Genomic DNA, 22170 nt, shown 5'->3' on the forward strand with positions numbered 1-22170 from the left:
TTTGTTAATGTATATCACACTAATTTTATTTGTCAGTGTGCTGTATCACATTGATTTTGAAAGATATTGAAAAATCCTTGTACCCCTTGGATAAATCCCACTTGATTATGGTGTATGATCCTTTTACTGTATTGTTGGATTGGCTATCTGTTTTCATCAGTGACATTGATTTGAACTTTTCTTTTTTGTGTGTGATATCTTTGTCTGGTTTTGATATCAGGGAAATGCTGGCCTCATAGAATGAGTTCAGAAGTGTTCCTTCCTCTGCAGTTTTTTGGGGAATAGTTTGAGAAGGATAGATGTTAACTCTTCTCTAAATGTTTGATAGACTTCACCTGTTCCTGGACTTTTTTTTTTTTGCCAAGAGTTTTAAAATTACTGATTCAATTTCATTATTGGTAATTTGCTCATATTTTCTATTTCTTTCTGGTTCGATCTTGGGAGAGTGTGCATTTCTAATGCATAAAGGAAACATACCTCAACATAATAAGGGCCATATATGACAGACCCACAGCTAACATCATAGTCAGTGATGAAAGGCTGAAAGCATTTCCTCTAAGATCAGGAAAAAGGCAAGGATGTCTATTCTCACCTTTTTTATTCAGCCTGGTATTAGATGTCCTAGCCACAATGATCAGACAAGAAAATGAATAAAAGGAATCCAAACTGGAAATGAAGACTTAAAACTGTCACTGTTTGCAGATGACATGATACTATACATAGAAAATCCTAAAGATGCTACCAGAAAACTACGAGTGCTCATCAATGAATTCATTAAAGTTGTAAGATATAAAATTAATATACAGAAATATGTTGCATTTCTGTACACTAACAGCAAACGTTCAGAAAGAGAAATTAAGGAAACAATCCCATTTATCATCACATCAAAAAGAATAAAAGGCCTAGGAATAAACCTACCTAAGGAGGTAAACGTCCTGTACTTGGAAAACATTAAGATACTGATGAAATAAATTGAAGACAACACAAATGGATGGAAAAAGATACCAAGTTCTTGGAAAGGAAGAATTAATATTGTTAAACTAAGCATGCTACCCAAGGAAATCTACAGATTTAATTCAATCCCTATCAAAATACCTATGGCATTTTTAACCCAACTAGAATGAATAATTTTAAAATTTGTATGGAAAACACAAAAGACCCAAAACAGCCAAAACAATCTTGTGAAAGAAAAACAGACCTGGAAGAATCATGTTTCCTGACTTCAGACTATACTATGAAGCTACAGTAATCAAAAGAGTATGGTACTGGCACAAAAACAGACACATAGATCTCTGGAACTGAATAAAGAGCCCAGAAATAAACCCACACACTTATGGTCAATTAATCCACTACAAAAGAGGCAAGAGTATACAGCAGAAAAGACAGTATCTTTAATAAGAAGTGCTAGGAAAACTAGACAACTCTATATGAAAGTTTGAAATTAGAACATTCCCTAACACTGTATTCAGAAATAAACTAAAAATGGATTAAGGACCTAAATGTAGGACCAGAAACTGTAAAACTGCTAGATGAAAACAGACAGAACACTCTTGACATAAATAACAGCAATATATTTTGGATCAGTCTCTTAAAGCAAAAGAAATAAAAGCAAAAATAAATAAATGGGACCAAATTAAAAGCATTTACACAGCAGAGGAAACCACTGACAAAATGAAAAGATGACCTACTGAATGGGAGAAAATATTTGCAAATGATATGACTCATAAGGGGTTAATATTTAACATATACAAACAGCTCATACAACTCAACATAAAAAAAAAACACCACCTGATTAAAAGATGGGCAGGAGATCTGCATAGACATTTTTCCACAAAGGAAATGCAGATGGCCAACAGGTACATGAAAAGGTGTTCAAAATTGCTAATTATTAGGGAAATTCAAATAAGAAACACAGTGAGATGTTACCTCACTCCAGTTGGAATGGCAATCATCAAAAATCTACAGATAATAAATGCTGGAGAGGATATGGAGAAAATGGCACCTTCCTATACAGCTGGTGAAAATGTAAAGTCATGCATCCCCTGTAGAAAACAGGTTTCTCAACAAGTAAAAATAGAACTACCACCTGATCTAGCAATCCCACTCCTGGGCATATATCTGAAAAAAAACCAAAAACACTAATTCCAAAAATACATGCACCCTGATGTTTGTGGCAGCGTTATTTCAATGACCAAGATAAGGAAACAACCTAAATGTCCATCAACATTTGAATGGATAGCAAAGATGTGGTATATATATTCAATGGAATACTACCCAGCGATAAAAAAGAATGAAATTTTGCCACTTGCAGCAACATGGATGGACTAGAAGGTATTGTGCTAAGTGAAATAAGTCAGACAGAGGAAGACAAATACTGTATGATATCACGTGTGTGGAACCTAAAAAAATACAACAAAATGGTGACTATAACAAAAACAAAGCAGACTCACAGACACAGAAAACCAACTCTTGATTACCAGTGGGGGTGAGGATAATAAAGAGGGAGGGGATTAAGAGGCACAGATTATCATATATAAAATAAGCTACATGGATGTATTGCACAATACAGGGAATATGGCCAATATTTTATAATAATCATGAGTGGAGTATAAACCTTTAAACAATGTGAATCACAATATTATATATCTGTAATATATATAATATTGGACATCAACTATACTTTTAAATAAAAAATAATCGAGGAGAAAGAAAAAGAGAATTAACTACTTTATTTCTAGACTGGCAAGTACCACTCTCAGAAAAAAAAAAAAACAACAAAATAATATTTGGCTGTTGGTTCTTTTTTGCCATTGTTGTACATTAGAGTAGGATGACCAACTCACAAGCAATACACCTTAAGCTTCTGAAGAATCCATAGCTTCTTTTGGGTTCAGATACTGCATATTGTGTTGATGAACTCTGAGTGATTGGTGAAAATTTGAAATAAAATACAGCTATTTCCATAAGAAATTATTATGTACCAGTCCTCTGTAACAAAGGCTAATAGAACCTTCTGCTGAAGCTAGAAGCAAATTGTAAAAGTTTGCTCTATTTAGATATTTTATTATGCATTAAATTATATAGCATTGACACTATGCTTTATAATGAGGTGTAAGTCAAATGCTAAAGAGGGATACATACCATTCCAACAAGATCCAATTAATCCTAAATCTGCTGATTATAGTCTCATTTATTAAGGACATATGCCCACTGCTTTAAAGAAATGCATTGTTAAAGACTGTCTCCCAAGATAGATAAAAAATCATTTATTATGTTTCATGCACATCTATCTAAATGGAGGCTAATGCACTTGGAGTCAGTGTCGGGTTTCCTACTCTTTCTCAGCCCTTTTGTGGGTGATATGTCCCTTCGTGTGCCATCTGAATGTGCTTTAGTTTTTCTTACTCCTCAGTGTAACCTGGGTATGGTCAATGTCGCCCAAATACTCTCTCCTGAAGTATTGGCACAGTGGCAGCCTATAGCTAGTGTCTGTCTCAGGGTGATAGGTCAGATAGAATGGGGATGGAGAAGGCCATAAGGTTCATGTTCAACAGTGTCCCCCTTGCTCAGGAAGCACCATGAAGTCCGTATATGCTGTTCTTTCGGGCTATTTCTTATTTCTCTATCTGCTAACATTGAAGTTTAGAGGTGTCTGTATTTTTGTAAGTGTTTTCTTCTTCTTCTCAGTGATACACATTATTTGCTATCAAATTAACACATGAAAAGTGTGGCATTGCATTACATAACTGCAGAAACTTGGATGCCTTTCAGTGCTTCCCCCCACCTCCTTAATTCTCCTCCACTGTAACCAGTGTTTCAGAGTTTTTGAGAGTCCTTCACTGGAGGCTTCCTAACTGTACTTGAATCTCCACATTCTCATGAAACTAGCTTCTTGCTTTGCTGTAGCTGGAGAAGTTCCAGATATTCCTATGAAAAGTCCTTTCTAAAAGTAGAAACGATTCGACAGAGGAGTCATCATGCCCTGGATCAGAGCTGGCTCATAAAGCATTTAGGTCCCTGCCATCTTTGATTCTCTATGCTTTTATCTGGCAGAGTCATCTCAGTGCTCCCTGTACTAATATAGGCTATGGTATTAGACAGGGAGCACTGACTAAAGCAAGGGCTTTCATAGGAAGGTCATTTATTTTGAGAGTAAAGCTGGGGAATGGGGAGGGATGGGTACAGATAAGGAGACTGAAACCAGGAAGGAAAAAAAAGTCCATCTGAGAGTGCACTTGTGAGTTGGTTATGTTGTGGGCTTGATCCTGCTAGAACTGTGTGAGGCGCTGTACAGAATGTGTCTCCGTATTATCCATCTAGAGGGGAGGCTGCAAGGCGCGAGTGCTTGTCACATTACCCAAGGCACCCCATGAAGCCCTTTGTTCACAAAAGGCCCATGAATACCTTGAGAGAAACTGATGACCTTCAATGTCCAGTCAGCAGCATTCCTGATTTCCTGCTTGTCAAGTAAAAAGGAAGAGTCTGCTTGGGTAGTTTTTTGCACATGGATTAGATTATATCACATCCCTATTGCTATTAAGGTTGCTGTGGAGTTCCCATTGTGGCTTAGTGAGTTAAGAACCCGATATAGAGTCCATGAGAATGTGGGTCCAAGCCCTGGCCTCGCTCAATGGGTTAAAGGATTCAGCATTGCTGTGTAGATTGCAGATGCAGCTTGGATTCCTGTGGCTGGAGCTCTGATTCAACAACCCTGGCATGGGAAACCTCCCTATGCCTCAGGTGTGGCTGTAAAAAGAGAGAAAGAAAAAAGAAAAAGAAAGAAAGAAAGAAAGAGGTTACTTTTATTATCACAATGAATGAATTGAATTCTGGATTCTATCTTAGTTACCTAATTCCGTCCTTTTATTTTTTAAGTGAGAAAATAAGAGCCCAGAAAGGTAAGATGAATGTCCAAAATCATACAGTAGTTCAGAGAAAGAGACTATTTTTTATACTGAGGGTCCTTGACTCTGTGGGTATGCCCTATCCACCATACCTAACTGCCTTCAAAAATGCAAAAATGCAAAAAATCTGAACACAGCTTGAGATTCAGTCACACTAAATTCCTGAATTCAAGGACTCTTAGAGATGGGGTAATCAGCCACGATGTACAAGTGATAGGATTGCAAGAAGTCTTATTTTGGTAAGCACCATTATTTGCCAGTATCTCCTATCTTCCATTTCCAGATACAAGGAAAATTCCAATTCTTTGAATGGCCACGTGACAAGTTCTAGCCAATAAAATTGAATGGAAGTGATGTTTATAACTTTTGGGTCAAAACACCTGCCTGTACTTGAATCTCCAGCCACCTCTTTCCCTGAAATACTGTTGCAGAAGTTCACATGTTTGAAAGGTTGCCATCTTTAGATAGCAAAGCTTCCATTGTTGGACTTCCTGGGACAAAAATATGAACAGAGTCCTTCTTCTAACCTATACCAGGCTTGTAGTTGGAGTAAGATACCAACCTTTGTTGTTTTAAACCAATGAGGTTTGGGGGTGGTTCATCATCACAGTGTAACCTAGCCTTTTCTAACTCGTATATTTTGGGAGCAAGGTAGTTATTTTTATACCTCTTGAATCACCCTCATCTTTGATTGCTGATCCTGTTCATATCAATTATGGGTTTTCTTTAATGTGATGATAAATTTGGTTACATTTCCTAGCAACTGACTCACTTTTATTAAAAATGACTTTTGATTAACAATCATTTTTATTAATGATGATTCACCTCTGTGGCAGTTATGAGAATACACCTCAGAGTCCTACAACTACAGGGAGGGAGGGACCCAGCACCTCCAACTACAGTGATTAACCAAGGGACCCAGCACCTATGCTCTAAAATCCATCATTGTGTCCAGAGGCTCCTAGCCTCTGACTAGCTGTAGGAAGGATCCCAGAGCAGGCATCTTTTTGGAAGACCTAGACTCTTCTGATGGCCAGCTGGTTCAACGACTTCCAGGTGACCTTGACAAACCTTCCTTAGATGGAATTTTATTCTAGGACACCGCAGCCCACCTTCCCTTCTCTTTTTATTGGAGGTTGGACCAGCCCTGCTGTCTGACAGTTTGCCAAGCTGTAAAACCTGCTGCCCACTGTTTTCTCTCACACAGGCATTTTCCCTAATAAAGACATTGTACATTTAATTCCATCTTGGCATTTACTTCTTGAAGAATCCATGGACTTCCCGTGTGGCTCGCAACATAACTACTTGGCGTTGCTTCTTGTAGAATCCAGACTTCCTCCCCTTGTCATAACTAAGATTTGCCGCAAATTTCAATTCTTTCTGGCTCTGCTTTCCTAGTGATCAGATTCATTATCTTAAAATTATTAATTTATTTTCATTCATAACCATAAAGTGTAGAGCTACAGAGATGCTTGGAGAGCTGATCCAGAATTCCTCAGAATGTAGATCAATCACATCAGAACCAGTTGTGCTGCTTCTTTAAATGCGTCTCAGACCTGCCTACTGAAACTGAATCTCCGAGGATGGGACCTAAAAACCTAAATTTTTAAACTAGCTCCCAGGATATTTTCTCCTTCGTATTATGGAGAGTCACTGTTCACGTCTATAAATTGGAAACCTAGAGAAAGAAAGAAATTCCAATTACTTACCTGATTAAAGTCACAGTTCAGCCTAAAACCTTGTTCTCCAAATTCCAACGTCAGCAAATTATTATTTACATTGTGTACCATATTATGCCACTTATATCCCAAATCTCGGAAATTCCTACCCTCAGACTCTTTGATGAGTTGAGTAATCAGAACTTATAGGAAAAGATCTTTGACCTTTTGGTACACATAAAATTTATTACTGTTTCCAAAAATCTAACAAATACCTGTCCATTTTTAAAGACTTTTAACTCAAGGTGATAGCCAACAGTCATGAGCAATAAACTGGAGAGAGAATTATGACTATTTTTCCTGGAGCCATAAATCTAAAAACATCACAGCTGATGATATGGATTAAAGAAGAGTTTCAAAATTATATCTATGGGATATTTTTGGAATAGACTTTTTAATGATCTGATGTTTATTTTAAACATGTGAAATAATGAGGTCATGCAGAAGTTGGCCTAATTAAGATGACCAGTTTAATAACTAAATTAGATTTGGTTAGCTACATTTATACTCCCTACAGGAACACAGCATATGCATTGAAAAGAATCTTGATAATTGAAGAGATAGCTCACTAAAATAAAAGAAAGAAAACAAGCAAATGAACAGAAAAAGGAAAAAATGAATAGCAACAAAGCTACAGCTTATCAGAAATATGTGTAAGTGAGGGATATGGATGAAATTACAGAGTTTGGACACACACATATGTGGCAAAAATCACATGGAGAGTCACAATCTGTGACAAACTGAAAATAAATATAATCAGTAAGCACAAAGGTCATGCATGAGTAGTAACCCCTAAGTGAGATGGAAGTTAGTAGTTTACCATCAACATTAGGTGAGCTTATACCACTAATATTTTGCTCAGTTGATTTCCAAGTTGGAAACCACTGGAGAGTGAAGGCATTTGTTGTTGCCAGTGGCAACAAAAATGTAAATGTATTGGGCTTATTTATCCTAGAAAAGTCAAGTACACATCTGCTTTTGTCAGGAAGAACATGCTAATTATTGGAATAGAAAGACTTAAAAGGACTTCAATTATAGAAAGTAGTAGCTTGTTTATGGGAGTAGAAAACTTAATGCTGGGAAAAGCTTCTGGTTAAGAAGATAGATTCCATCATGAGAGATCACATTTGTTTCATTCACCATTGAATACTCAACACGTAGAACAAGGCCTGGTACCTAGTCAGCATTTGAACAGTGATGAAAAGAACGGACGCATATGTTTTGATCATTGGAAATCTGAGAGTTCGGGTGTTTTCCATGACAAAAAGGAGAAGTTAAAGTGAAAATTAATTCAAGTCCTTTTATAGATCCAAGTCTGTGGTCTAAGCCTGGCTTCAACATCCCTGACTGAAGGATGGGTTCAAGGTTATGGGTCTAAAAACTTTGCTGGGTCCCGCTATTCATTTCAGGTGAGAGGAAGCAGGGAGGGAGAAGTGGAAAGATAATGTAGAAAAAAATATATTGAAAGGACATTCATGGGTTTAGAAAATGTTAATTACTACAGAAAGTTATGGTGGTAACCACAGCAGGAGTATGGGGTTTTACCATGTCAGTTAGCTGATAGTAAAAAGATGGGTCCACGTCATGGCTCAAGTTGACCTTCTTTTTTTCCACACGCATGTTTTCAGTATAACCATATTCTCCAATGTAAATATTCATCATTACTAGCTTTTCTCTCTGTACACATGAGTATCTGTACACTCACCAAAGACCCTTCTTCTCCAGTTAACACAAATTCCTGTTGCTTACTGGGCATTTATAGATATTTGTGCTTTCTGAAAAATTAAGTAAAAATAGGACGTTCCCATTGTGGCTCAGCAGTAATGAACCTGACTAGTATCCCTGAGGATGACAGTTTGATCCCTGGCTTCGCTCAGTGGGTTAAGGATCTGGCTTTGCCGTGAGCTGTGGTGTAGGTCACAGATGAGGCTCCGATCCTGTGTTGCTATGGCTGTGGTGTAGGCCGGCAGCTGAAGCTCCAATTCAACCCCTAGCCTGGGAACTTCCATATGCCACACATGCGGCCCTAAAAAGCAATAATAATAATAATAATAATAATTATAAATAATTAAAAATAATCCTTCACAGAATCAGAATCCCTTTAAGTATTCCCAGGTTGTAAAACTCATTTATTGAAGACTGTATTCATGAAGGGCTTGTTGTCAATCTCTATTTGATTATCTGATCTTGTCAGAACAATTAAAATGAACAACCACTGGAACCTAGTTCTGGGAATTGAGAGTCAAGTCAGGCCAAGACATCCAGAGAAGGGATAAGTTCCTCTGATCTGGAAAATTGATGCTACACAGCTCTGGGCAAAAGAACGTCTTTTTCCACTTGACGTTTTCATAGCAGCCCAAACTTCATGGCTTTCCAATTGACCTTGGCCAAGGTTCTTAGTGTTTAGCACATCAGCTTGGGACTCACTTCTCACACTAACACCACCTATTGGGAACTCCTGATAAGGCCCCAATTAAGTATCCTGTCTGTCTAAATATATCCAAACTATGGCTTCTAACACTGAAGTCAGTAAGGAACAATTTGCTAAACCAAGTTTCTTTTTTGCATATTGCTGTTTTGTATTTATAGAAATTGATAAAAGGAGGATAGTCTGCCCAACATATGTTACACAATAGCAATTCTGTTATTTTAAAAGTTTGACCTGCAACTAGGAAAGGAAACACATAATTCTGCCTTTCAATTCATGGGATAAGAGTTGAATAATAAAGTAATATTTTGTTAATTTTATTTCCAATTTTTTCTTCTGTCCTTCTTTAACACAACAAGATCAAAATTGCAATATATTCCAGTGAATAACACTCTTTGAGATAACATCTAGTAATTCCTTACAAGCTTTCTACGTAAGTATCTTCTATTGAAATATTAAAAACTGAATTGAAGTCGAATCTTTCCTTAGTTGTTGCTTCATGTATCTCAAAGGCTTAATTTCTTTCCATTTCACCCCATTTTGCCTTGGTAGTATCTTCTGCTTCCAATAATGGGATTTTTTTTTTTTTTAACTTTCCTGGGTATCTGTTCTTCAATGTAAATATTTTCCCTGCAGTTTGTAACTCGATCTTCTAAAGGATAATCAATTCCAATTTCTTGACATTCCGATTTTATTTCATCTTAAAGCATTATGTTTTCAACTCCCATTCAGCCATATTTCTATTAGATTGTACCAGTTATTTAATAGTGGCTGATGGAAACTGCAGTGACAGCTGAGTCTGAAACTGGATTAAAAAAATACTGGGTATGTTAAAGCCTATTCTTTCTACTCTGAAGTCTACGATTAGGGCTTTTCTTTTTGTGGTCAATTGAATTCTATATTAATTTCACTAAGAGTGGGCATAAAGGAAGGTACAGTAATTGTTGTGTTGAACTCCTAAAAACAGCAGTAATTAGTTGCTTTTATTGTATTAGTGCATCTTATAAATGTATTGTTTAGATGTTTACTTTACTCCTGTAGAAGTGAATGTTTCCATGAATTCTAAATAGCCAGAGAAAGTTAGGAGGAGTGTTTCAGTTATCATATGTTACCCTTGTACAAACATACAATAAAGAGAGTTTAAGATCCAAATGACATACAGATTTGAATGGTAAATATTGGTTCATGCTCTTCATGCTGGGCAGCATCTCTTGGACAATGGAGAAGCTCTTTTAGTTAGTTCTCTTCCATTTTTCCTTTAAAGAATAAAGCAAATTATTTTTAAAAGAGAAAAAAAGGTTTTGATTATTATGCATTTGATTTACTTCTAGAAGTTGGTTTTAAACTTATTATAAAAACTATTAGGAATAGAGCAAAATTATGTCACTATGTTTATCTTCTCCAGGGTAAAGTATGGATTTATTTTAAAAGAAATGTAAATCAGGCAAAAGGAAAATTAATATTTTAATTTTTAAAGAAAATATAAAAATTCTAACAATTTTTATACTTCAGTTATAAGTGCATTCATTGCAAAAGTAGCTTTTGGAAGACAAATGGATCTAGAGTTATGTGGAATTTTACATATTTGGCCAAATATTTAACTTAGTTTAATATTTAATCAAGAATTTTTTCTATTATAGTAAATTATGTAATCATATAATTTTTAAATTTTAGCTTAATAGTCTCAGCAACCTTATAGTTTAATATTGTAAGAATTTTCATTTAAAAATTAGAATTAAGTAAGTGATATTAGTAGCTATTTCATTCTGACGCCATAAAATAAACAGAATTTTTTACAATATTTATTTAATAATCACATAATTAATAGAAGCATTTTATTACATTAGCACTGGTATATTTAACAATAGTCTTCATGGCAAAAATGCATGTGTGTTTAGAAATAGGCTGTAATTTTGAAATCCACAACATTGAATTAATACAGCTGTACATTTATTTTAGTCAATATATACCCTATATTACATAGAAATTTTAAAGAATTTTTAACATTAAAAAAATTTCCTCCATTTAATTTGAGAAGAGATTTTTTCCATCCTGAAAAACTTGTTTATAATTCAGGCAATGCTAATGAATTGCCTATGCTGGGACCATATCTGATTACTTCTGCTCAGAGTGGATACTTTTCTGAATAAATCTTTACAAGTTAAGTATGCAAATAAGTTGATTATAAAGATTTCAGAGGTAGAAAAAGTGTACACATTAGTGTGAAGCAAAAGTTTCAACTTCTTCCTCAACCATAACTCACTTCTTCTTAAAGTAAAAGCCTGAGAAATATCTGGGTTAATTGTCAAAACAAGAAAACACTTATTTACTTCACTCTTTAATTTTTAAAAGTCTATCATTTTAAAGAAATTAATCTGTCCTTGATATCTTTAATTATTTCTTCCTTTATTAGATCTTAATTATTGGAGAAACTAGGAAAGTTTTCTTTAATTATATCTTCATCACGAAGATTTTAAGTTGGATTGTCAATTTTATATTTCCATATAAAATTTGAGAACGGTTGCAGAAATGTAACTACAGAAATAATTTGACAGACTGAAAACTTCAAAACATTGACTTTGCACTACCATCCAGAATGAAGGAAATTGTCCAAGGAGTTCTCAAAATCAAAATCATGTGGCCTTTCCAAAATTACAATATGATGAGAGCTTTTAAATTTCACAGATTAAATGTTTCTGAGAGTTTAATATTTTCACCGCTTATTGCGTCTCAGTGCCATCTGGTTTTTGTAACAGAGGTCCTGCCTCTTTCCGGCAGCAGAGGGCGCTCTGGCACTGTTGACAGCGGATACCTTCTGGTGCGCTGCCCTAGCATCCTGTTCCCAGGAAGGAAACACACTATTTCCCTGGAGGGTCGTGGTTGAGTATCTCAAAGGGTCAAGCTGTTCTTAAATTATTCCGAGAAGCTTTAATTTGAGACCACCGAATGAAAACTGTGATTGTCAAAGGACCCGCCGAAATTCTCCAATTGCAAAGCCGAAATTGTTTTATTGCAAAAATACTGAGTGTAGAATTTCATAGCAGGGAAATTGGCACAGGACATTAAAAAGGATGATTATTTTTAAGAGAAATAGAAAATAAAGTCTTTAAAAATCTAGAAATATTACGGATCAATAACCACTCTAGATTTAATCACAGCAACCAGATTACTAAATCGTGTGTCCGCTTATCTAAGTGATATTTTACCTTCTCTCATGTCATGTACTTCATTTCTATTTAGAAAGTAATTTTTAAATTGATTAAGCTTTCTGTGAGATGAGTTTAGACTGTCCTTAAAAGGTAGGATTAGGATGAGTGAGATTAGGTGTGTCCCTAATATGTTATGTAATATGAATTATAACACAACCCAGGCAAGAATATTATGCGGCCTTGGACCCTTGTTGCTTCGTGAAATATCCAAGGGAATGTGGACCCAGGAGATCAGCTCGTCTGCATGACTATCCAAAGGAAATCAAAGCTTCCACGACAGTGTGTGATGCTTTAAACCCACTTCAGTGTTGGTTGATCTTAACTGACACAAAAGGAGTATTTCCCAACTCTTCCTTTCATCATTCAAGTAGCTATTTTTTAATCTAGTGTGTTTTACCTACTCCCTCCCAAACTGTATAAAATAAAATATAAACCTAAGTCATCAGTAATATGACAGACCAAATTCTTAGAATTCTAAAATCAGAGAACAAATAAAATCTGAGGGAGGGGGTGAGAATATCTCCTGCTGAGGGTATTGTACTCCAGTGCTTTGTTTTCTGAATCATTTAGGTGTAAAATAACCAATCTGAAGAAATCGTGACCCATTTATTGCCCATTTCTATATCTGGATTGAAACTGGTGTTGCTGCCTCACCATTGCCTGCTCTGGATTGTTTTATCTATTTCTAATTTTAACATCATTTATGGTTGTGAATTTATAAGTAAACGCAGGGAAACGCACTTTTTTTTTTTTTTTGAGAGCCCAGGCTGGCTACAGATTGGTTGGGTTTCCGTTTCTTTTTCTTTCCCTTGCCTTTTTGATTCATTATATAGAGCATTTAAATTTTTATCACTTATAGTTAATGCTGTCAATATGTAGGTTAGGATGATGAAATAGGCTGAGATATTAAAAGACTTATTGAATATAATGATACCGACCCACACAACCCTCCACTCCAAAGTGAATCTTCTTTGCCTGGGACTCAGTAAAACATCCTGCCTTTTTTCATCTGCGGGATCTACTAGGAGGATGCTGCTGTGGTTGGTTTCTTTCCGCAGTGCGGATTTCAGGCCTCCTAGCCCTGCAGTGCCTCCCGCAGGCTGGAAAGCACAGAGCAAGCCAGGCGCACCAAAGTGGTCTGCAGGGCTAGGCACTCTAGACCTGCCTAAGAAGGCTGTCCTGCCTCGAGCCTGGCCTGCGGCGGCAAGTTGGGTGGGTTCCTGCTTGGTTTTACCTAATCAGTCCCCATCACTAGTCCGTTGCGAGTCCCTTTGGGGCCCACACCAGCACTGTTAAGGTGCATATCTGAGGACCATAGGTTTTGTATGTTTTAAGGAAGATGACTTAAGAAAAAAAACCAGCCTTCATCTTCCTCGCAGGTCCTAGATTCTGGTTTTAGCCTAAATAAACTTAAATGTTTTCCCAAAAATACATAGATGAACGCTACGTGTTTGCGAGACATACGAGCCAAGTGTGGCAACAGCTAGAGTGTTCTCTTTCCATAAAGTATTAGGTTTCGCTTTATAAGACATTTCTCTGTTTTAATTTTTTCCTTCGCAAACTACCAAATATCTTCTTATTCTTTTGAATGCGGGTAGGACGGTCCCATTGCTTTTTGGTTAAATTACATAAAGAGAGGAGGGCCGTGGTCAGCACCGCGGACAGCACCAGGAGCCGAGGGCGCGGCCACTTTACTGAATCCCGTCTTAGCTCCCCTCCTTTGTTCCCAGCCCCGGCTCGCCAAAGGCAGAACAAAGACATCTATCAAGGCCCGCTTTCTCAGCCTGAGTTTGTCTTTGGCTCCAAGGCCTTGGTGCGAAACTATTACCTTAACAAAGTGCAGCACATTGGCTGCCAAATAAATTAATTTACCCAGTCCTTCTAAAGTTTCTGTCCTGGTTTTTTTCCCCGTCTTACTCCTTTGACTGATGTGATCATTGCGACCACATCGAAACCAGGAAATTATCTTCTTTTTTTTTTTTTTTTTTTTAAGTAGGCGAGGCCAGCTCTAGACTGGGAAGAGAAGGGGGAGGGGGGGCTGTGTTCAGAGCTTCCTGAAGTAGCTGAACTATTTGAGGTTTCTTGCGCAGTGTGTTGAGGGCGCCATTTAATGTTATTATCCTCTCCCTTCTGATTTGTTTCCGCATCTTGGCCCAGGATTGCAAACAATCACACTACCTGCTCTTGAAAGAACCAGTGCTTTCTAAACGCCTCAACTCTCTGGAATATTTGCACAGACGGGAACTACTGCTCTCCTGACAGCTGTCACTGAGGCTCCGCTAAAATCCCCCTGGGGGATTTGCTTGCGGATTTCCGAGGCTCTTAGTGAAAACTATGACCCTTCTGCTTTTGGAACACTAGGCTGGTTCTGAAATCAGTTTGAGGGTCTTTATGTGTTAAAGGATGGGTTCCATTCTACCACCCCTCAGCCCACCCTTGCAAGTGCCTTTTGCACTTTCTTATTCTAAGACGCTCTAGTGTCCTTCAAGTGCAGCCGTAGGCTCCGCTCTTGGCATTCACCGCGTGCCTTAATTGTATGACATTAAATCAAGGTCCGCTGTGAACACGGAGGGCAGAGTCTGGTCTTGATCCGGAAAGTAACTGACCCATTGCGAATGCCACACTTCTCCTTCTGCCCTTTTCCCCTGCCCTGAGCTTGAGTCCCTATGACTCCTCCAGAGTCCTAACTCATAAGCTCAGGCTTCTGTTTCAGCTAGCCTCCTGCCACGGCTGCCAGAGCCACTGCTAATTAGTCTGTTCGGTGGAAGTGTAGACGATGTAAGTGTCTGCATATACATATGCATATATCTGCATGCCATTTATAGCACACCTAAGAACATACATACGCCTACAAATCTAGTTTCAAATGATGGCGTGTATCGAAGTTAATCACCCTTCTGGTGCAGAACTAAGTTCGTAAACGTGTTGTTTTACTCAAGGCAATGAACTGAGTTGGTTAGCCTTGCATCTCTTCTAAGTCACTTGTAAGGAATGGCAGGTTTTAAGGACTTTCTGTTCTGCAGAAAGCTTTGCCAGTCATTTCCAGCTGTCGAGGATGAGATCTGGCACATAAAAAAGAAAATACTCATACGTGTGTGTGTGTGTGTGTGTGTGTGTGTGTGTAAGATAATCACGCAGATATGCCTAGTCTCTGTGTCCTCTGATAACGTTACCGCGGTTCTGGTTGGGAGATTTGGGGAAGAGATGAGGGTCCAAGGGCGGACTGGGTCATCTTTCTTTGTAATGCGGAAAAATTAACTCAACCGCACCTGCCTAGTCCCGAGAGAGCTGCGCGGCCCATCTGGTCTTCCTACAGCTTTGCTGCAGAGAAAAGGCTGCTCGCTAAGGCTTCCCCACCGCCGGGGTGCGCGGACCTCGGGTCTGGGCCCGGCTCGGGGTTAAGGTTCAGAGCAGCGCAGCGGAGGCGCACTCCTCAGACTGCGGCCCGAGTCGGGAGGCTGGCGGAGCCTGGGCCGGGCGGAGGGAGGGCGATCAGGAGAGCCGAAAGGGTGAGGGGAGTTGACCTCTACGGGCGGAGCCCTCTGCGCGGCGGGCCGGAGGCGGCGGGCGCAGGGGCTCTTTTCTCGGCGTCCCCTACCGCGCGGTCCGCGGGAGGGCAAGGTCCGCTCCGGCTCCAGTGTCCGAGGAAGGGAGGATTCTCCGCCCCCGCGGCCCGGGGGGAGGCGTAGAGCCAGGCTGTGGCTGCAGAAACCGCTGAGAACCGGTCTAACGCAGAGACCCCGCAACGCGCCCCTGAAAGACAGAATCACAGCGCAGAATTAGAGAGGGAGGAAGGAGGGGGAGGCTGGGGAGAAGGGGCTGGAGGTGGGAGGGAGCAGGCGAGGGAGATAAGGTGACGAGAGGACGAGACCCCAGCCGGCGGGCCGCGACCTCTGTCCGGGGCTTCAGCCCCGCACCGAGGCGACCTCGGCGCTCCGAGCCCAGGGCGCACATCCTGGGGGGCGGCGCGGTGGCGGTGTGCCCAGGTCCCGGCTGCGGAAGCCGCGAGGTGGGGGCCAGACGCTGCGGCACCGCCGCGGCCGGAGAAGGGATTTCGGGAGCTGGAACCATCAAAAAGCGTCCGCAGATGGTCCTCCGGTGCAGTCCAGCCGTTCCCGCAACCTGTACCCCCTTTCCCCAGCCTCTCCCCATCCCTCAGACCACGCTCCGGATCCGCACTCTCCAATCCCCACCCCTTCTTGGCTTAGTACCCTGCAAACTGCAAGACCGGAGAGTCCCAGCAAGAAAATCGAAACGATCGATGAGAGAAAGAATCACAGATACACATAGCCCCAGAAATCCGAAGGAGAAAGACCTACTAGCCCTGCTCAAACCTGCAGAGGACCAAAGCGTTTTCAATCGCTGCTCAGCGCGTTCGCGGAGGAAAGAGGAGGCTGAGAGGCTTCCGTGGTATAAGGTGCTTTAGGGTGGGAGGTGGGGGTGGGGAGGGGGTGGATCGGAGCGGTCCGGTCTTTCCCCCTCGCTTGCTGATCCAGAATTAGGGATTAATGGCTCGCTCCAGCCAAACAAATAAGGCATCTGCCTTCAGCACAAGAGGATTACACGGGCTGCTGACGTCACCAGTCAGACAGATGTTGGCTCCCAAAGTCCTGAGCAGCTCGCTGTGTCCTTGAAACCAAAGAGCCGCAGAAGGCGCTCAGCCCCCAAGAGCTGCTCCTGGGTACAGCAAAGGGCGAGTACCCTACTCTTGCCTATACACCCCAGTGGCGCTAACTCAGTGGTCCAAAGACGGCCCCCTAAAACGTCGCGCCCCCAGTCTCTCCAGCCCTTTTCTCACAGCCCTACCGTCCATGCTCAGGCTCGCTCAAGGCAAGTCAAAGTCACCATTCTCTCCCTAAAATGGAGACAAGAGCCGACACCTCCTGGACACCTCATCTAGATCCGTAATTCTAAGCTCTTGGGCTCTTGTTCCTTCACACATAGAGGGCCAGGGAACAACAAAATAAGCACCTTAGGCCGGACAGAGCCCAAGCTCCAGATGACGGGCGGCTTCTTAATTATGTGCGCAAGCAGCAAAAGCAGGGCTTATCTGCATCTCCTCTTCCCGCCTCGCCGCCATCCTTTTCCCAGGCCAAGGTTTAGGTTTGTGCGTAATCTTATCGCGAATACCATTCCGGATGAATATGCCTTTCTAAACAATGACCGTCTCCCAACTTAACTCTGTGTCCTGTCTCAAGCAGAGCCCTGGGCCACCACATGGTGAGCCAAGGGGACCTCACCATGGTCCTGATCATTGCATTGCATGTTCTTTGCAATTACTTTGAAGATGAAAAAAAAAAAAAGGGGAGAGAGAGAGATGTGCTTGTATGTATGTATGTGTGTCCAAAACATATCTAGCACCCAGTCTTAAGAATCTTTACATTCAGGTGACTGCAGTTTCATCTATAGATGAAAAAAAATTAATCTATAAACCCTAAATTCCCTTTAATTTGATGTCATTTTAAAACTTAAATTTAAATATAAGCTATTTTAATTTTTCACACCTGTGTATTATTTTTGCTTTATAAGATTTCCCAGGCCTCTACAAGTCACCCAGAAGTCGAGTTATGATATAAGCCAAAAGATACATGGAATTGGAAATTTAAATGAGCAATTTTGAATGTGTTATGTAATCCACAAACAAAATGATTTTAAATGAAGTTCAGTTCTGTAAAGGAGTAAGAGCAATTCAAACAATATATGTAATAAAATAAATTGCTCTCTGACACAGAGCCACTGTACCAACCCTGTGCCCCAAATCAAATGAGTATACATGAAAAAAAATTGTCACTTTCTTACAAAAAATGTTTGCCTCCAACATTGCATTGTTGATTATAGACCATAACGCCTAAACAGGAGCAGAAGGAGTCTCTGGATTATATCTCCATTCATATTATTCCTGTCTATCAAAGTGGCATTTAATTTTTCCAATTCTATGCATTTAGAAATTCAGTGACTGATAAAAATCAATTTAATTTGCTCCAGTGTCATTCAGCTAATGCCAGCTTAAAATAGCAAAATTTCTCTAACCTCATTCTCTTCAAGGCCTTATAAGAAATAGCCCCCATCTTAAATGGATGGCTTTAAACTTGTTATTTACCAGCTACAAAAGATAGACCTCATCTTTTCTTAATTGGATGAAGAACATATACTATTTGAGCAGGGTGTATAAGTCATTGTTTCTTTGAAACTTGATTGAAATGCCACAATTTAAAGGAGTCTAACTCTTTCTAAAAATCACAAAGATTGTTTTTGCCGCCCAACATGCTTTGAATGTAAACTTCCATTCTGCTCCCACAAAATTTTACAAGAGTTCCTTTTTGCTCAGTGATTTAATATTAGTTCGCTGTCCATGGTCTTGATTCCCATGAAGGGATGTGCTAGTGGTGCATTTTGAAAAATGTGAATCACAATGCTTCTGCACCAATTTGATGCTGTAACATTTTAAGATAATGTCAATGGGGGAAGCATCTATAAGCTTTAAATTCGCTCTTCCATTCCAGTTGTTTTCATCATTCTATATTTGCCACCACATTTAGAGTACAGGAAGCAGATGGGGAAAGTTTGCATTTCATCATTTTTGAGATGATAAAATCACCTCCACATTTAGGGGTCCAAGGAATTGTAGTAAATAAGAAAAAGTATTTTTCAATCTGCATTTTTTTTTTTGGTTTTTGCTTTCAAAAACATCAGGCATCTTTAATTAGGCATCCGTGTCCACTTTTATATATGGTTTAACAAGCACAGACATTTTTACAAAAATGACAAATTAAGAAAAAAAGGAAAACAACAACCTTCTCAATTCTCTTTATATAGCTAGATATAGACATACCACACACATACACAGATTCTTAAGCACTAAGAGTATTAAACCCTTCTTTAACACCCTATAATTTTTTTTTCTTGGGAAGTAAAGAAGGCATGTGATCTAGTAGTTAAGGTTGTTTAATAATCCTTCTGTCCAAAATAACATTTCACCTTCCAGTTTAAAAGACTGACCTGGCGGAGTAACATTTAGCCTCTCCTGGGGTTTCCTTGAGGGGGTGAAAGAATAATGAAAAAACTTCCCTCCTCTCTCTAAACATTTGTTTTTTGTCCTTTATTTTCTCCTTGAGATTCTCAGGAAAACTATGTCATATATGTGTGTGTATGTAAACGCATAGAAACAGACACTTATTTTCCAAATCCCTGAGAACCGCTGCACATCTTTGAGGGGCACCCCCTGCACAAACTGGTCATAGTTTTTGTTTTGATACCGGTATCCCAACAGTAAGAAAACCGGCTCTTGCCTAATCTGAGGTGGGTACCCACCCCAGGCCACAGAGGCCGAACCACAGCGATTCACACTCTTCTGGGCAAGAGAAGGCTACTTTCCAAAGAAGTATTTAGAACTTGGGAAAATCCTTGTACGTACCGGAAGAAAATGGCCTAAACACAATAGGACTCGCCATTTTCTCCTTGTGAAGCACAAAGCGCTTGGCGCTGCCCGGCACACAAAGAAAGCGTGAGCCCGCGGAATTCTTGCACATTTCCAAGAGGCCAAAGGAAAAAAAAAAAAAAAAAAAAAAAAGAACCTCCCCTGGAACCAAAATTTCTCCCGCCAGGGCGCTCTGAGACACACTCTCCCACCCTCACCCAGCCCCTGTCACCAAAAGATCCTTTATTTGAGGTGTAGACAGAGCGATGCCAGCCAGCGAGCTAAACCCGGCGAGATTAAGTCCCGCAAACAGAGGGGCTGCGGCCAGCCACGGCCCCACACTCCATCCTAGGCCGGGGGTGCTCGCATCCCCTCCCTCCTCCTTAGACCTCTCCTTCCAGTTCCATCCTGTCTCCCCCACCCCCCCCCCACCCCCTGGCACGTCTGGTAGTCCGGGAGCTTAGGGATCTCTGTGACCTGATTTCCATCCACTACCAGGAACCAACCTTGCAGCCCGGAGCCGGGCGCGAGGCTCTCAGGGATGCTCGCGACGCGGGAACCCCTCGACTCGGCGCCTCCCGCCGCCTCCCGCCCGCCGCTCCAAGTCGCTGCATCCAAGACAGCCAGCGCCCTGCTCTGCACGCCCACAGCGGGCGAAACGCTTTTCCCGCTCACGTGCGGAAGTGCAAGCTTCGAGGAAACCCCCGTGAAAAGAAACACCCAAGCACAACCCGCGCCCCCGACTCACAAAGCGAACACTCCCAACCCAGCCAGCGGCGCGGAGCCGGGCCAACGCAGGAAAAGATCGTACTTACAGCCGGTGCGCGTTTGGGTAATCCGCGTCTCAGCCCGTTTGCTTTATTTATTTTAAAAATAAATGCACAGCTCTGTGTATTTGATTTTGCACATCTTCCACCGTTGATAAGGAACGAAAAGAAAAATCTTGTAGTCTAGCGGGGATGGGGGAGGGGGATGGAGATTTTCATTGTCTACGCTCTGCACACGCAGCCCAAGGAAAGACGCCCATTGCCGTGTGATGCTCCTTCTACTTTCTGCTTGAAATTCAGGAGCTTTCAACGCAGTAAAGCGGGGGTTTGGTCTCCCTGCCTCCCTCCCTCTGCGTTTCTCTCTCTCTCTCTCTCTCTCTCTCTCTCTCTCCTTCTTTTGCCTCCTCTCCCCTCCCTCTCTCTTCCCCAGCTCAAAGTCTCAGTCTCTGTCTCTCTCTCTCCCTCTCTCTCTTTTTTTTCAAAAGAGGGCAGGTCGCTTCCTGCATCCCAATGAGTTAAATCACTCACTTACTTCTCATGCATCAGCAGCCTCTTTAACAACCCGAGGGCTGCAGGCACAAAAGAGCATTTAGCTGCCTCCAATTTGTGTAGAAGGCCTGTCCTTAATTTGTTTTTGAAGTATAATTAAATCATGTATTTCACGTAATATGAAAATACCAAGTTCCCAACTTTAGCATATGAACTGTTAATGGTAACCTTTGAAAATGTAACCCCCTTCTTGTTGGTGTGCTTAGAAAGGGCCTAGGACGCCCCAGGAATGGAGAGGCCAAGGGTTTGGGCCCAAATCTACGCGCCCCTCCCCCATTTCACACGTCAAGGTCACAGTCATCTGATTTCCCCCATTGATTTAAAATGGAGCCTTTTTATCAACCCTTTGCCTTGGAAAAGAATTAAGTCTTTTTTTTTTTTTTTGAGTTGGAAGATCTGACAGATTAAATAAATAAATAAATGCCTCCTTAATCTGAAATACACACGTAAGCAGAATCAACCATGATCAGATGCTGGAATGGGGAGGGAGGCTGACACACCATGTGAGAGTGTATGGTTGTTCACCCTCCCCTTGCTCCTGGCTAATTCTGAGGGTCTCTCAGTTTTGCTCCGGTTTCTTGCAGAGGCTGGGTGGGCCTTACCAGGGGACAGGGCCAGCACCTTTTTCCTTTCTCTTCCTTCCTTCCTCTCCCCTTTCCTTCTTCCTTCCTCTCCCCTTTCCTTCTTTCTTTCTCTTCCTTTTCTCTTTCTTTCCTTCTTTCCTTCCTTCCTTCCTTTCTTTCTCTCTCTCTCTTTCTCTTTCCTAACTTCCCTTCCTTCCTTCCTAGCTCTCAGAGGGAGCTCTCTGAAGGGTCCAGATCTCCTCGAGGACACCACCCAGTAGTGGTTGGAGGGCATGTGTATGGTTCCCCCTTCTTTAAAGGGCTTGGGCACAAAGAGCAACTCTGCCTTCCCGCAGTTTCTCTTTCAGAAAAAACCCCAGGCCTTGCTATTGTTCTTCCTCAATGAAGGAGGCTGAGGGTGACAACAGAGAGACCTCCTCTTCCCCCACACTCACCACCCACCTCCTCCCTCACCCCACCCAGGGCCAGTGCTAGGGAGACACTGGGAATATTTTCTTGCTCCTGAGATTCCTGTCTGGGAGATCATGAAATCCACTATCATTAATATCTTGGTTATCATCTCTGTATTTTCTTCAGCAATATTCCCTTAAGTAG

General features: G+C 40.9%; 1 long non-coding RNA gene and 1 other non-coding gene across 4 annotated transcripts in view; both read right to left on the reverse strand.

Annotated features, from left to right (window-relative positions):
- Positions 1-20891, reverse strand: part of LOC102162467 (uncharacterized) — a 34459-nt gene extending 13568 nt beyond the window's left edge. For 2 of the 3 annotated variants that reach the window (NR_201383.1, NR_201384.1), the window contains 2 exon segments: positions 15529-16012; positions 20492-20891. This is a non-coding gene — a long non-coding RNA (uncharacterized LOC102162467). 3 annotated transcript variants of the gene reach the window in all.
- MIR124A-1 (microRNA mir-124a-1) lies at positions 14744-14848 on the reverse strand. The gene has a single exon (NR_035373.1). It is a non-coding gene; the product is annotated as a microRNA mir-124a-1 (primary transcript).
- Positions 20892-22170: the final 1279 nt, after the last annotated feature.

Source organism: Sus scrofa, chromosome 4 (assembly GCF_054392235.1).
Source record: "Sus scrofa isolate SSC_HxYL_T2T_F1_AM1 chromosome 4, Sscrofa_HxYL_maternal_Yorkshire_Landrace_v2.0, whole genome shotgun sequence".
NCBI classification, from domain to species: Eukaryota; Metazoa; Chordata; class Mammalia; order Artiodactyla; family Suidae; genus Sus; species Sus scrofa.